The sequence below is a fragment of the Lynx canadensis genome, chromosome D2 (assembly GCF_007474595.2).
Source record: "Lynx canadensis isolate LIC74 chromosome D2, mLynCan4.pri.v2, whole genome shotgun sequence".
Taxonomy (NCBI): Eukaryota; Metazoa; Chordata; class Mammalia; order Carnivora; family Felidae; genus Lynx; species Lynx canadensis.
Genome location: NC_044313.2, coordinates 2,266,140 through 2,282,721, shown reverse-complemented (window position 1 = coordinate 2,282,721; position 16,582 = coordinate 2,266,140).

Genomic DNA, 16,582 nt, shown 5'->3' with positions numbered 1-16,582 from the left:
GATCTCCTTTCCAGGCCGCTGGGCGGGGCCCGAGCCCCGGCAGCCTCTGGCGTGTGGTCTGTGACCCACACCCCCCCCCCTCCCAGGTTTAACCAGCTGCCCGAACACCTCAGAGCTCGGAGCGAAGCTTCTAGATCTTTGTGGGGTTGGAGAAAACCAAAGCTATAAACAGGAGAGCCCGGCAGGCTGTAAATCTCCCCAGCACAGGTGGACATTTACCTACTCAGGTCATGGCTGGGGGCGCCACCGGCCCCATCACTCGCCTGGAGAAAGACGGAGAAAGTCACGATGTGGAGCCCCCACAGGTCTGCAGCTTTGGCCCCCGGGGAGAGGGCCCCACTCGCTCTCGGTCGTCAGCAGCCTCCGTGCCCGCTGCTGCCCTTGAAGGATCGACGGTGTGACTTTGAAGACAGATCTAATTAACCAAGGTGATAGAACCTGATCTTTCAAGATTGTTGTTCTGGCCTTGATTGCTTGGGGGGGAGGGGGGCGGGGAATATTTCCTCCTCATTTAAACATTAAAGAACAAATACGTAACATCCGATGTCTTTCAAGTTTCACAACAAAAATGTTTCAACATAGGGGACTTGCCAACCTTATACGTGTGAGAAGCACTGCATATGGTACACACCCACACAAGCACACAAACACACAATTCTTCCGCTTGTGAGCGATTCGCTTCTTTGTGCATCCACCGTGCTCCTAGACTGGGACCCTCTGGAGCTGTTTTAAATATGGGCTAACAAAGCCACCAGCCTGCACAGACTCACGGGGGCGTTTCTCACCGGCCGGCTGGGCAGGGTGGAGGTCAGGCCGCTGTCCGAACCACCCACACCTGTCACCTGACTTAGGCACATGGAATCTTTGACATCCTTCCAGTTGCCCCACGGCACTGCTGCATATACCTGCGGAGTTCAGGGGTGCCTGGTTCCTCAAACACGCTGTTCCATCTCCAAACAGGCAAGACAGACCCTTCCTCTGCAAGAAGTCAGAAGATGGTAGCCAGATCACACCCCCACCCCCAGCACGCCTGCTCTGCAGCCCGGGCGGTGGGGGGGGGGGGGGCACAGGTCCTCTGGCTGCCGGGGGCCCCGAGGTAGGGAAGGCCAGGCCGCGGGGTCAGGGCTGGCCAGAAGCAGGTGAGAAGGGTGCCGCTCAACAGCGTCAGGGGTGGGGCGTGGAGGCAGCCCAAGCTCCTTATGGCGGATGGAGCTCAAGACGAACTCTGACCCCGACCTCGTCTAGTTCCTTCGGCTGCCCTGCTGCCATTCCCCCTGTGCTGTGTCCCCCACCCCGTGACACGGCCCCGCCCGTGCTGTGTCCCCTTTGCTGTGTCCGCTTTGCTGTGTCCCCTCGTCCCTGCCCGGATCCAGGCCTGTGCCGGCTTCTCAGCCTCTCCCTGCAGGGCCACGTGCCCTGCACTGGATGACCCTGGTCTGCGGTGGCCGGTGGCCTTTCTCCCCAGGCCTGTCCCTCCCGAGACCTGCCCAGCAGCTGACCTTCTGCGTCTTTGCCATCACAAGCGGAAGGCGCGGTTTTGTGTCCAGCTGGGTCCCTTGCCAGTCCTACATTTGCACACGACCTCCATCTCTTACCGGCTAATGTTCGTGAACTTGAACACCAGATATGGCTTTGGGGGAACACTGACGGCAGCCGAGGTCCACGGGTCCCTCCCGAATCCTGCTCTGGGTTTCTCGGGCCCCGACGGGCCCATGGGATGCTCAGAAGAGCGGCTTCCTCTTGGTCTCCGGCGTCGCTGAGCTTAGACCAGCAAAGGCAGGTAGAATTCCATTTATCAAGACTGATGGGACATGCGCGTCGCATCCGGAACTCTCATTACACAGGAGCCTACAGCATTAGCGACGAGTAAACGACACACTTTGCTCTGCCATTTGCTTACATAAAGCAACTGTGCTGGTACATTCTATTTGCCAAGCAACAAATCACAGGCCGTCGTGCGCAAGGCAGACACTTTGCCGGTTCCAAAGTCGGAGAGGCTGAGAGGGTGCGAGTGGAGGCTGCTAGGCCCACACGTGCGGCTTCGGCGCCTGTGATGACAGGACCCCGGGCGGCTCTGTCGGAGCCACCCTGTGGGCACGGAGGGGAGCACATCCTGTGAGGCTGCTGGCTAGAGTCTGCCCCGGAGGCCCAGCCGCTGCCCGGCTCTGGTCTCAGCAGCAGACACTCGGAGAGGTCTGACAAAGGTCAGCCTGGGGGGGTGGAGCCTTGAAGGCCGAGTCAGAGCCGGGCTCCCACGGGGCCAGTGAGGACGAGGGGGAGGCGGCTGGGTGTGGGAGTAGAACCCAGAGCCTAAATTAGACATACGGGAGTCCATGTTCTTTTAGGTCGTCCTGAGATACGTAAGTGTTAGAACGAATAAACAGACAAATCTTCCTAGGCAAGACTTCCAAATACCACGTGCACGTGTTCCTGCCTCCAGGAGGTGGAGCTGAGCTCTCGCCCCGAGTTGCTGGGGATCAGTAGCTCCTGGAAGACGCCCTCTTCGTGAAGAGGCCAAGGTTCACATCCTGTGCGCTCATCGTGTGCGTATCGCGCCCCCCGATACGTGTGGCGAGATGGGCGTTTCACCTCCGCGGTGTCCTTTCCTCAAACAGATGACCTCACATCCGTCATCGGAAGGACATCAGACAAACCCAAACCGAGGGCAGAGTAGAAATGCAGGATGAACACCATTCAGGACTGTTGAAGTCATCAAAACAGGTCGGGACTGAGGATGCGTCACAGACTGAAGAAGACTGAGGGCAGTGGTGACAGTGTCCTGTGGGGTCCTCAGCCGGATCCAGGGACGAGGAAAGGACACTGGCGGAAAAATCGCCAGTGCAAATAAAGCTCCACTGTGTTAATTGTGTCGTACCCATGTTAATTTCTTAGTTGAAAAGTGTATCACTCGACGTAGGATGTCAGCATAAAGGGAGACGGAGGGAGAGGGCAGGGGCCTCTGTACTGCCTTGGAAAACGTAGAATTATTCCATGAGGAAGACCTTTATTTTATAAACCTGATTAAATGTGTGAATGGACCACGGATGAATTCGGTGCATTTGCACAAATCAGGGGGAGGAGGCCGGCTGCCCTGGGTTCTGGCATCGAGGTGGGATTTGCAAGCCTTAACTGGTTAATATTCACTAATCAGTACCTACCGCCCCCATCACCGATATCTGTCTACATACAATAGCAACGGTAACTCGCTGGTTGAACGTAGGCGGCATTTGTGACGTTTGACACAGATGATGCATCAGGTGCGTGTCAGGTCGGTGCTCAGGTCACAGTGACACAGAGGCGGCCCTAAGGGTTTCTTCCAGCCGGCTCGTCCCCCACAGGCCGCCGGTGCACGTCTGCATGTCTGGGATGCCTTTTTCTCTGTTCTGAATGGAAATAGGACCTCCTGCTCCTGTGTTTCAACTTCCTGCTTCGTAATTAAAAGGGCTTTTTAAAGAGGAAATGTGTAAAGAGTACATCTTAGTGGCACACAAACCACATTCGCCTCGAATGAGGAAAACATCCAGCACCTCCAATAGCGCGTTCCTGCCGCCTCCCAGTGTGACAGAAAGTCTGCGCTCGGTGCTGGGTCCGGCCTTGGCTTCCTCCCCCCGGGTGCCGTGCGCACAGCCGTCCTGCGGGTCGCGCTTTCTCGGCATGCGGGACCGGCCTGGGCTCGGCCAGCTGCCGGGGAGACTTGTCCGGACTTCTCAGCAAGAAGCGGTTCGTGATAATCCCTCAGTTGTCTTAAATCCTGGACAAACGGGTGTTACTCTGGGCACGAATGTGGCCTCTTGGAAAGGTTGATGGACACGGAGGTACATTTATAGAAAACAGCTGTAATTTAGAAAGAGGCTAGCCATCTTAAAAGTTATGCACACTTCGAGCCTGGAGAACGAACGGGAAGCTGGGCTGAGACCACACTCTGTATGTGCGTATTTGGAATTCAGGAAGTGAGGCCGGAGCACGGGTGGCTCCCTGTCACCTATTGTGGCCCAGCTCCCACCACATGGGCCATGCGCTATGTCACAGCCTTGTGCCTTCTAACAGCACCCATTTTACGTTCATTCTGGACGTCAGGAATCCACAATGTGACTCACTGGGCTAAAGTCTGTGTCCACAGGTTCCTTCTGGAGGGCTCCCCACCCCCCCCCACAAGAGGCCCCACTTCCTGGCACCTTCCAGCTTCTGGAGGCACCTCCGGTCCCAGACTCGCAGCCCTTCCCTCCATTTTCAGAGCCAACAATGCGGGCTTGGTCCTTCTACGCCGCCTTCTCTCTGGCTCTCTCCCTTCTGCCCCTTTCTTCCCCAGGAAGGACCCCCACCTGGATAATCTGGGATGATCTTCCCATCCCTAGCCGACTACTTAGCAACCTTACTTCCCCCAGCCAGGTTAAGGTAACATAGTCACACGTTCTGGGAATCAGGACATGACATCTTTGGTGACCTTGCTCTGCCGATCACACTGGCCTTGCTGGGAAAGGGCACGGCCCTCACAGGTGAGTGTGGGGGGCTCCTGGCCGAGCTCTCCCACCCTGTGGGAGTTTGGGTTTCTCATTTCACAGAAGCACAGAGAACTCCCCACATGCCCGGCATGGTTCCAAGTACTTTCCCACTCCGATGTCACGGCTGGGGAGGTTGGGCTTGGGAGAGCTGACTTAGCTCGCTCGTGCGGCTGGGCCAGGACTCACACCAGGTGGTCAGGGCCCACGCCCCGCAGCGTCTTCTTGGCTCCCCTAAACCTGCCGGAAACACAGGCAGAGACATGAGACGTGGGGTCTACATGGCAAGAAGCAGGTCCTACCAGTGCTTCAGCCCTACGCCCCTGTAAACCTCAGATATCTGATCGGGAAAGCCAGCGCGGCCCAGCCAAGAGGAGCCTGTTGGGCTCAGGGGGGGCTGGTGGAGCCAGAAGGGCGAGCTTACCACCTCCGTCCCTGTCGCTGAGACCTGGGCCCCACCCAGGGCTGGCAGGGAGCAGCGAATCACCTGCCCTCCCCATCCCTTAGAAAGGCTGTGCACAGAGGGGTCCGTCCGTGGCTGCAGGGCCCAGCGTGGCCTCTGCAGGTGCCTCTGGCCCCTCCTGCCCCCCAGAGCGGCTCGGGGCCAGGAGGCAGCAGCCGGGCAGGGGACAGCAGTTTGTACAGTAGCCCCCCGCCCTGATCCACGAAGGATATGTCCCAAGACCCTTGGTGGATGCCTGAAGCTGTGGATGGTTCCAGACCCTACATGCACGACGTTTCCCCCATACATACTCCCCTGTGATAAAGCCCCGTTTACAAATTACACACAGTAGGACAGTAACAGGAAAATCGTAACAACGTGCTGTAATAAGCGTTACGTGCCTGGGGCTTCTTCTCAAACATCTTGTTGCGTCCACCCTTCTGGTGCTGTTGGGAGATGGGAAGACGTCCACACGATGAGGTGAAGGGAGGTGAGTGGCGTGGGCGTCGTGATGGAGTGCGAGGTTGCTGCTGACCTGCCCATGCGTCAGAAGGGGGGTCATCTGCTTCTGGCCCGCCGTTGACCGCGGGCACCTGACATTGTGGAAAGAGACGCTGTGGGCGGGGATGGGGCGGCTGGACTTGATATGGGGGGCCGGGAGCAGGGGCCCGGCTCCTAGACAAGGCAACCGAGGAGGCGACGAGCTGGGACTCGGGGCCGTGCCCACTGCCCGCTGCGGGGGTGTGATGCTGTCCGCCAGGCAGGAGCCCGGGAGACAAGGCCCTGCACTTCCTGCAGGGCCTCTGGGTACGACGCAGAGGGTCACGTCCATAGACACGGTTGTGGGAGTCTTACCCCGGGGCACAGGGGATCTTGTCTCTGTGCCCAGATCTCCAAGGGGCAAAATGGAGGCGCCTCTGGGAGCTGGGAGCAGGGTGGAGGGATTCCTGGGGGGCGAGAAGGGACTCATCTGGGAAGGGTGTTCAGGGGCCTGGGCCCTTGCGCTGGGAGCGGAAAGGCCCCTCGGGCCGTGAGCCAGGGGCACCGGATGCTTGGCTTCTGCTCCCACAGACTCACCAGTGCCTGGTGCCGTGTCGAGCTGACCTCACACGGGCTTGGGTGGGTGTGGAGGGGGCTGTGCTCCAGCCAAGGCCAGCAGGGTGGTGCTGAGGGGGCCCTTACTGTAGGTGGGTGCACGGGAGCCCCACCCACCAGGTGGGGTCCTCTCTGGCCCCACCCTGCAGGAGCTGGCCCCCACCCACGAGTGCTCGTGGGGTGCGTCCCACGGATCCTCCCAGGTCGGCTATGGGGACAACTCGGCATCACTGGAAGGCCACATAGCTGAGGATAAGAAGTCACCCCATTGCTACAGTCAAGGGCTTTGGGGGTGGCCTTGTCCTGCTGAGTGGAGGATCCGCCCATGTCTGGCCCGAATCTTCTACCCTGGAGGGCGGGGCCCCTGGAGCCTGCAGTCTCCTCAATGCCCCAAGGGGAAGGGCCTCTCACTGATTCCAGAGACTCTGTTGGAGAAGCTCACAGCACCCCGTAGTTATGACTTCGGCCGGGTAGGCAGTGATGTCGGGAGGATGCACCAGCAGAGAAGTGCTCTGTCCTCGTAGATGCTGCGGAGACCCACGGACTGATTTACAGCCTCGTCGCCTGCTGATGTAGGGCCTGGCTCTGTCTCCAGTGCCATTACCACCCTCTTTATGGCGGCTCAGCCTCGACCCTGGCTTCATATATCAAGGTCTGGAGGCTTCTCCCTGCTCCTGACAACACTGTCTGAGCTCGGCTCCCAGCTGTGTGTCACCAGGGCTCCAGGCCTGCGTGCAGACACGGGTGCTGCGTTCCGGGGCCAGCCTGCAGGTGACCATACCATTTATTGTTCAAAGTGCTTTGGGTGGAAGGGAGACCCTCTGACCGCCATCTCTGGAACTCACGTGCCTGGCATTGCCGTCACGCACGTCCGAGTAATCCAGTCCACAGTGGACACAGGAGCTCAGAAATGGGTCGGCTGTCCCTCTGCTGGGAGCTGGTGGTGACAACAGGCATCACGGACTCAGTCGGCCCTGCATGCACTCCTGTCCTGGAAGTTTGGATGCCCACCTGTCCTCAGAGAGGAGGTGTGAGCCAGGGAGGATGCCTGAATCCTCTGGGGGCCAGCCTCGGCTCTGTCCTGCTTCCAGAGCTCCCAGATGCGAATATCTACCCGACTTTATCCCAGCACCCAGCTCATGGGGCGGACTCTGCAAGAAACCCTAGAGGTATGTTCCTGCCGTTCCCAGAGACACCAGTTCCAGACACAGAACTGCAAACTTTGTGGGAAACACAGGGCAAAACAAGCCAAACCCCACAAAACGGTGTGAGGTTCTAAGCAAATGTTTATATGCGTGAACACACGTATGAATGCACGTGTGTGTGAGCGTGTGTGCATGCACACAAATTCTTCCATGTCTGCTTCTTCTTTATCGACACTGGAAGAGTCCCCCGCACCTGTCTCATCCCGCTCTCACGGGGTCACCCGCTGCCTCGACTCCCACGTGGTGCCGTCTGAGGGGTTTCACCCGTTTTCTTGAGAAACCATACCTTCCACTGTGCCTCCCCACTGGACTTCGAATAAATTCTGCTCACGAAGGTCTGATGAACCATGTATCATTTATGACCTAGGGTGTGATTTTCACAGGAACTCTGAAGTCAGCCTGGAGAGTGGATTCTTGGGCAAAGGTCTCAGACACGTTCCAGGTCTTTCTTTGAGGGGAGACTATTCTCTGTGTGTGGGGGCTCCCCCCTGGTCCCTCTCCGGTGCCCTGGAGATGAGACAGCTCCTTCCAGCAGGTGTGGGAAGCCCAAGGGCCAACGACACCTGCTACGCAGCCTTTCCTGACAGAACCTCATTAAAAAATGATTCCGGACTTAATAGATGAGATGTAGGGAGAGAAAAGGGAAAATGGATTTCTTTCATTAAGGTGTAGCACCAGTTCCATTTTAAAGCCTCTGTGTGGGGTTGTGGGCATCGAAGAATCAGGAAGAAAAGCCTAGAATTCATGACCCTTCTAAATGAATTGCACAAAGCAAATCTAGTTCCAATTATGCTAATTATTGTTTAAAGATATGTAACTTCAGGTAAAATAGAACCATCTTGCATTTGGGAAGGTCTTGTCAGGTCTCAATTACACTCACCCAGGGTGGGTAACTGCGCACCCTTTCCCGGGGGCGTCTGTGAACGGGAGAGTTTACGCAAATTAGTCTCCTTAAATGTTCAGATGTGATTGGCAATAAATATGTCCAGGCAAGATCTGAGCACGCAGCTCCCCTTGCGTGGCCCTTGCGTGGATTCACACCAGTGTGCAGGTGGAATGTGGCAGGTGTACCTGTTGTAAACAGACTTACCTTTGCCTACGCAGAATTCATGCATTTGCTCATTCATTCATTCATTCACTCATTCATTCAGCTGCAGGTGTCATGTTCTTACTGTGATGCTGACGAAACCAAAGTCTCTCTCTTTGTGGACAAAGTCCCTCCCCTGTGTGAGTCCTTCCCAAGGTCCCTGGAAGAGCTCTAACGATAGATGTGTCCACGTGGTCGTGTATTTTCCCAAACTCTGAAAAATCAGACACTACCTCCCGGGCTCACTGGCTCACCGTCTAATCAGGGGCAGAGCAGTGGGCCTAAGCTGGGGACAGGTTTCTTGGGCTGTGCTGACGTGCCCCAGGGCCTCAGGTTTTGTGAGGTCAGACCCCACTGCTCGAACTCCCTCTGCACTGCCTGCCGTGTGTTAGGGACCCTCCACAGGTCTTCGGCCCCTTAATGGGGAGCCTTGCCGGGCCCCACAGCCACTTGTGGCTCACTCTGACCTCCCACCCGGCCCACTGCCCACTTCCCACTGTCCTCGCTCTGTGAGTATCCTGTGGCTGCGTAACAAATGACCACACCTGGGAGGTTGTCAGCAACACACATTCTTCAGCCCTGGAGGCTGGAAGTTCCAGGTTGGGATCAGTTGATGGGATGCAGTCAAAGTGTTGTTGGACCGTGCTCCTTCCGGATGTCTGGGCCGTGCTCCCTCCGGACGCCTGGCCTGTGCTCCCTCTGGATGCCTCGGGACAGTCTTCCTCTCCTCCTGCAGCTCCTGGTGGATACTGGCATTCCTTGGCTTGTGGTCACATTGCCTGGATCTCCACCTCCACGGTCACCTGGCCTCTCCCCTTCTGTGTGACAAACCTCCCCTTGACTCCCCAGTGTGCAGACATGTGACTACGCTTGGGGTCCACCCACACGATCCAGCGTAATCTCCCCATCTCGAGATCGTGAACTTAAGCACATCTATGGTCACATAAGGTAACATTTATAGGTGCCAGGATCAGAACCTGGTAACTCTGGGGACCATTATTCTGCCCGCTGCACTGTCCCACCTGGCCTCAGGGGACCACATGTCTTCTGTCCCCTCCTCAACGCCCTGGTCCAGTCATATCTGCACAGTTTCTTACTAATTTCTTCCCGATTTGATAGGAAATACTGAGACTGGCAAATAAAAAAACTCATAATGCCGCTATCACAATGTCTTAGATATTGGCAAGACCAGTTAATGGAGAATATTAATTAAAGAAGGAGTTTTGTATTCATGATAAAAGAAAGCTTAAAATGCCCTGAAATCTTAAGAAATAAGTTTCATGGAGTTTTTGTTCTTTCTAAATGTAATAGCAACCTTAAACATTTCCATGACATTGCTCTCAAGAATCTCTGAAACAGAAGGACCATTTCTAAATAACAGAATTACAAATAATGGGAAAACATACTGGAAGAAAATGTTAATCACCTTTCTATTCTATTTATAGGAAAATGGTATTATAAAATGCCATCTGTATCCGTCAGCCCAGGAGGCCATAATGGAACACCAGAGACCGGGGGGCTTAAACCACAGACATTTCCTGCAGCCTTGTGAGCTGGAAGTCCAAGACCAAGGTGCTGGCAGATTTGGCACAGGCGAGGACCCTCTTTCTGGCTTGCAGACAGCTGCCTGCTTTCTTGTCCTCACATGGCCTTTCCTGAGTTCAAGTTCTCTGTTGTTGCTCCTTAAAAGGACACTGATCCTATTGGACCAGGGCTTCACCCTTATGACCGCGTCTATCCTTCCTTCCTTCCTTCCTTCCTTCCTTCCTTCCTTCCTTCCTTCAAGGCCCCTCTCCAGACACAGCCACTCTGGGGGGCAGGGCTTCAACATACGAATTTTGTGGGACACAACCATTCAGTCCCTGACACCATCATACAAAGAAGCAATGCAAGATAATGAACCCACAACAGACAGCAAAAAATATCCTAGATAGGTATCAGGGAGCTAGTTAGTGCCGTTATTATTTTCTGAATGCTTGATATTTATACTTGTCAGCTCTGCAATTTGTGATTTGTTGTGATTTCTTTTCTCATCCTAGAGAAACATTTGCTTGGGGGGACCCCCGCTCTTTGTTTCTCTGCCCTCCCTCTGGTGGGGGACACAGCAGACAACGGGAGGTGGCAGTGCTCTGGGTAAATGCCACTTGTGGTTATTTTTAGCCGCAGAGCCGTGGAGGGGTGGTGGGTGAGTCCCAGGGCCTCAGTCAGCACCCCGTGCTCGCTGCCTTTGCTACCGATGACACGGTGCCCCACACCCCCGCTTCTCATTCCCATCTCAGATTTCTTGACTTCTATTTGTGTCTGCACCATTGCTTGGTTAAGTGAGCTTGCTCACAAATGTAATGATGGAATTTGTATCTGTGCGTTGTAAATATTATAACCTTAGAATCAGTCCCATAAAATGTAAGAAGCATGTTTGTAGAGGGGCTTGTGTATTACCATTAGAGTTTCATCTGGGGAAATAGGTTTAAGCATTATCATCACGAAAAAAAAAATGATTTCATTTCTCCTTATTTACAGTGCACACTTCATTGGTTTTTTAAAAAAAAAGAAGTAAAAAGAATCCATGCTCAAAATGTGGAGTGAATTCAGATCTGTTTACCTCTATAAACTGATCTTGGACAAAAGAAAAAACAAGTCTGCTGAATTGTCAGAAGATGTCAGTGGAGAAGCCCATCGTTGTTTGAATGAATGCTAAGTAAATAGGGAACAGGGTGTTCTCATGTTTATTTACAGCACAATGGATTGCGTCACGTTATTTAAAAATGTATGCGTGGCTTTAGCTGAGCTGCTTGATGAAGTTTGGAACATGGAGACTGTTTTTCCCCTGGGATTGGCGTCCTGGCCTCTGCAGGGCAGCAGGGCTGCTGAGACGCCGCGACCTTGACGCCCGCTCGCTCCACCACTGCCGCTGGGCCTCGTCCTGGCAAAGCAAGAAGGGCTCCCGCCAAGGTGGCCAACGGTTTCTCGGACCCCGGGCCCTGCCACTGCCACGCACGGAGGACGTGTTGTTTCCAAAAGATTGTTTAAAGGGAGGCACGCAGCTAGTGAGCCAGTTTGGGCTCGCTGCCTCTACCCGTTTCCCGAAGAGCCGGTAAGACTACGGTGATGCACAGCGTGGTAATGGTTCCGCGTTTACGGAGCTAAGTCTTCCAGAAATTTGGCCATGACAGCAACCGCTCCGTGTGGCCCTCAGCTACTCCCGGGCAAGGCCGAGCAACCCGCTCAAAGATGAGGCGTGGACGTGCGGGCGTCTGTTGTCCTTTGACAAATGCCGGGCTGCGGTCGAGCCTCTGTGCTCAGCCTGCTTTCCGCCCCGTGCTAACCACCATTACGCTCCCGTAGGCGAAGCGCGTGTAGCCAGATGGTCAGAGTCCCGGCATCACGTTTCATGTGCCCCTGCATAATTCCTCTGGCAAGGAGACACACGCCCCTTCCATTTTATTGTACCGAAACGCATTTTCTTAACAGCTTATTTTCTTGAACATCTTAATAATTCTTGCAATGGTGAGAACACACTCTGTGATGGGAGCAGAAATTGCAGCTGAGGGAACGCGGGCGATGACATCCTTCTTTTTTCCTAATTTGCTTGATATCACAGAGTCCAAACCCTACCAGGAAGAGAGCAAACGCTCTGCAGCTGGAACCCATCACCATGTCTCTAAAGCATCGGTGGATAATTGGCTCATCGGGCCTTTGGGAGCCACATGGCGACGGCAAGGCAGCCGTAGGCACAGTGAGTCCCCAGCCTCTGGTCGGGAGCCTCTTTACAACGTGCTTGCCGCGTGAGGCCCGGCGTGCTCCGCCCACACCAGGTAGGAAGGGTATGGACCAAGTGGGCCTTATTTAAGAGCGACGCCCCTTTGGGTGGTAAGAGCGAGGCCCTGGGACGGCTCGCCCGGTGGCCTGTCTGGACCCCCGGTGATGAGCATGGGTCCGGGCTGTGTTCCGCTCAGACATGCACACGTCTGCATGGGAGTCAGTCTGATGTCATCTGTGCTCCAATCCCGTTCAGCACATCTGTGCAAACTCTCCATCCTGCGAGCACCCAGGTTCGAGGGCCTCTCGCCGGGGACCCTGTAGGCTTGGTACAGAGGGGTAGTGTGACACCGGCCTGCCTCCTCTCCCCAGAGTTCTCTGGAACCCCGCCCTCACAGCGTGCTCCCCCAGCACGCCGGGCCCCTGGCAGTGTAGACCGCAGGAAGGCCTGCTTCTACCTGGACACAGTGAGAATTTAGAGTTCTTCCAGCCATGCCGCTTGCCCCAGGCCTTCCAGAACAATCACTGCCCTGGGCCTGTACCGTCCCGTTCTTCTGTGGGCCTGGGTGCTCCTGCTCCTGAGTCAGGTGCCTGGTCTCTCAACAGGCAGGCTCACACTGGCTGAGGAACCTTCACAGCAAGACCTGCAAACAGATCAAGAAAACACTGCGGTGACTGGTTGTTTCAGTTTGCAGGGAAAAAAAAAAAAAGGTATCCAACCACTCTCCAGGGGCGAGATCAGAGCCCCCTCTCAGACTTCAGTGGGTTTTGTAATTGCATCTGAGGAAGGGGGCTGGGCATTGTGAGTTCTTCCAGGGCTGAGGGCTTCTGGAAACCATCACCCGACCCTGCACTTAACACAAGTGTGGATTTGCGCATTTCGGGACTCGCTGTGCTTCCTCAGAGGAACCCCTGGCGTTGTGGCCACCATGGGGAGGCTTCCTTCCTACACCTGGAGAGTCAGGTTTGTCAGTGACACCGAGACCTGAGGCTGGGGACCTGCCCCCAATGTGCATCTCAGAACGTCGGCGCTGGTCCGGGTCTCAGGGCCGGGCGGGGGGGCTCCAGAGCCCAGGGTGGGATCTGGCACCTTGTCCCCGGCGGCTCTGACCGCCACCATCCCACAGGCCTGAGTGACGCTCACTGTGGCCCGTACCTCCCCCAGTGTCTCCATAAGTAAGAAGCAGCTGGCACCCCGGCCCCCTCACGTCGGGATGACACCAGCCACGGGTTTTCTCCTCGTGAGCTTTGTACATCACCAGGCACATCACCTTGTACGTCACCAGCCCTCAAATAACACACACTCTCTTCCCAAGTGATTCCAGCCTTTCCACCTCTCTTGTTGAGAAGACTGTTACACCTTTTTAAAAAATCAGCACGGGGGTACCTGGGGGGCTCAGTGGTTAGGCGTCCGACTTCTGCTCAGGTCATGATCTCACAGTTCCTGGGTTCGAGCCCCATGTCGGGCTCTGTGTTGACAGCATGGAACCCGCTTCAAATCCTCTGTCTTTCTCTCTCTGCCCTTCCCCCTTTCACACACACACACACCCTCTCTCAAAATAAATACATAGACATTAAAAAAATAAAAAAAAATAAAAAATTGGCACAATCAGGTGTGTTCCCACATGATCACGATAAAGCACAGAGAGTATGGTTGAGGGAGAATGCACTTCCTTTCCTAAGCAGGGCCCCCGTCTGTGCGAGGGGACAACCCCCCGGGACAGTGGCCTCATCCACTCACCTGGGAGGCAGGACAGAGCATTTGTGGCTGGGTGTGTCCGCTCCCAGTGGCTGCTGGAACAGAGTCCACAGACGGGGGGCCTGAGGCCCCCGACGTTCACGTTCTCGTAGTCTGGAGGCCAGAAATCCAAAGTCGAGGCAGCTGCAGGGCTTTGCCCCCTCGAAGGGGAGACTCTTCCCTGTCTCTTCCACCTCCTGTGATTGCCTGAAGCCTGGGCATCACCTGGCTTCCAGCTGCTCCCCCCACCCCCGCCGTCTCTACCTCTGTGGCCCCCTCGTCTTTCCCACCACGTGTCCTCTCCTGCTCCTACAAGGACGACAGTCAGATTGGATTTAGGGCCCACTCGAGTCCAGTACGACCGTACCTTAACTAACTGCGTCTGCAAAGACTGTTTGCAGATGAGGTCCCATTTCGGGGGGCTGCTCATTCCTGAACGCAGGGTGACCCAAACGAACAGGCCGTGAGGGTTGAGCTGCAACCGACTTTGAGCACCACTCTCCTACAACAGCCTGACACAATACTTTGTACCAGCTTTACTGTATTTATGGCCCATCTAGCAAGTTCTAATTGCCTTCTGGATGAATATTGCTCTTGGGATATTCTGCTGCCACCGTAAATCACTGGTCGCAAGACCTCTAACCCCCTGGGAACCACGTCCAAATACACATGTGTCCTGTAGTGTGACCCACTGTGTAGGAATTGTGGATTCGGCCACGTTTCCATCCGACTGGAAGTCCCATCCCGCCTCTTCTGGCGAGACCCTGAAGGCTCGCTGCGGCTTGTGCCCGCCGGACGACCGTTCTGCGAGCCTGTCGCGTTGAAGCTGTGTATCTACGCCAGCTGGCCCTGGCCAGGGAGCAGAATCTGTGCCCAGGGTTGAGGGGTGGGCTCAGCCATAGTAGGACGGATTTGGCTTTGAACTGTATCTTTTTCCTGAACATTTTCCCGAAGTGATAACATCTAGTGTCCACTCATATCTCTTAATGCAGAGACCAGAAACCGACAGAAATGTTTGAGCCTCGGTGGGTCCGTGTGGCCACTCTCGCCATGCGGTTGGAGGGAGGTCCTTAAGACGGGAGCCCTCAGCAAGAATGGGAGAGGGCCCTCTGGGTCCCCAGGCCTCGAGTGGCCGTGGGAAAGGTGACCGGGCCGGTGTTCTCAAGCCCCACCCGCACCAGGCTCAGAGCAAGCTGCATTGGGACCAGACCCCAGTGGCTCAAAGGCAGTATTTTCCCAAGACACTGTCTACACAGACACTTCACAGAAGTGAAGCTAGACCCAGACTCAAGGTCAACCAGACAAATGTCAGGTCGGAGTCCCAAGGGAGACTGGAGGTGATGCCGGGGCTGGTGAAGAGTCTGTAGGGGCTCAGCAGGCCGGGGGGTGGGGGGGAGGCAAGGGGGACCCCCGCTGACAGGCAGGCAGGTGTCCTCATGTGGCCCCAGTGGGTCTCATTCTGGAGCCTGCATTCACCACCGGGAAGTGTGATCCTGGGAAGGCTTGGACTTGGGCAGGTGTCGGATGTGTCTTCAGGAAAAGGCTCAGGTACAACCTAGGGAGTTCCCACACCCCAGGGCTCGGGTGCAGCACGGGGCAGGGGCCTTGGTTCCCTCCCGGGAAAAACGTCTCCAGGGTTGCATCGGACGGCTCCCTCCCTGGCGATATTCTGGCTGGAAAACCTTCGGTGATGAAGCAGTCGGGGCAGTGGCTGACCTTGTGAAGTCATGGAATCGGCTGGAACACGGGGACTCTGGGAGCAGCTGCTAATCCCGATAAGGAAGCGAGGGTCCCAGCCAAGGCCAGGCTGGCCGTCACCTCCCGGCCGGCACAGGATCTGTCAGAGGCTCTGTCTGTGCAGCAGCCCTCAGCAGGGCCCCCCAACAGGACGGTTAGCGACAGTCCTGGGCCTCCGGGCCAAAGGTCTGCAGGGGAATCCGGAAGTGTGGACCAGCCAGCAACACCAGGAGCTCCTCCTTCGTCCCGGGGACGGGGACACACAGCCAGGGCACAGACACACTAAGTGACCCGCTAGGACTACAGCAAGAGACTCAGCGGGTGGGAAAATGCGGACTCCCGGGCCCGCCCAGCCATTGCACCCCTACCTCTTGGAGGGCCTCTGAGTCTGTGTTTTCAAGGAGCCCAGAGACGCCTGGAGCCCCAGCCTTCAGAACCGGGCGGGGCTGGTAGTGCGGGGCAGCGTTTGTCCTTAGGGACCGAGGTCTCCTTTCCACAGGCTCTGGAAGCATCTGGGGACATCCAGCCTCGGAGAGAGACCTGGTTGTCGGAAACTGAGAAGCCGCTCTGACACGTGGACCGGTTGGGGCGCTGCACGTGCTTGGAAAGGAGTAGGGGGTCAGTTCCCTATAAAGTCCCTCATATCACCGCACCTGAACTTTATTTATTTTTATTTTTTTAATATGAAATTTACTGTCAAGTTGGTTTCCATACAGCACCCAGGGCTCGTCCCAACAGGTGCCCTCCTCAGTGCCCATCACCCACCCTTCCCTCTCTCCCACCCCCCATCAACCCTCAGTTTATTCTCAATTTTTTAGAGTCTCTTATGGTTTGGCTCCCTCCCTCTCTAACTTTTTTCCCCCCTTCCCCTCCCCCATGGTCTTCTGTTAAGTTTCTCAGGATCCACACAAGAGTGAAAACATACAGTATCTTTCTCTGTGTGACTTATTTCACTTAGCATAATACCTTCCAGTTCCGTCCACGTTGCTACAAAAGGCCATATTTCATTCTTTCTCATTG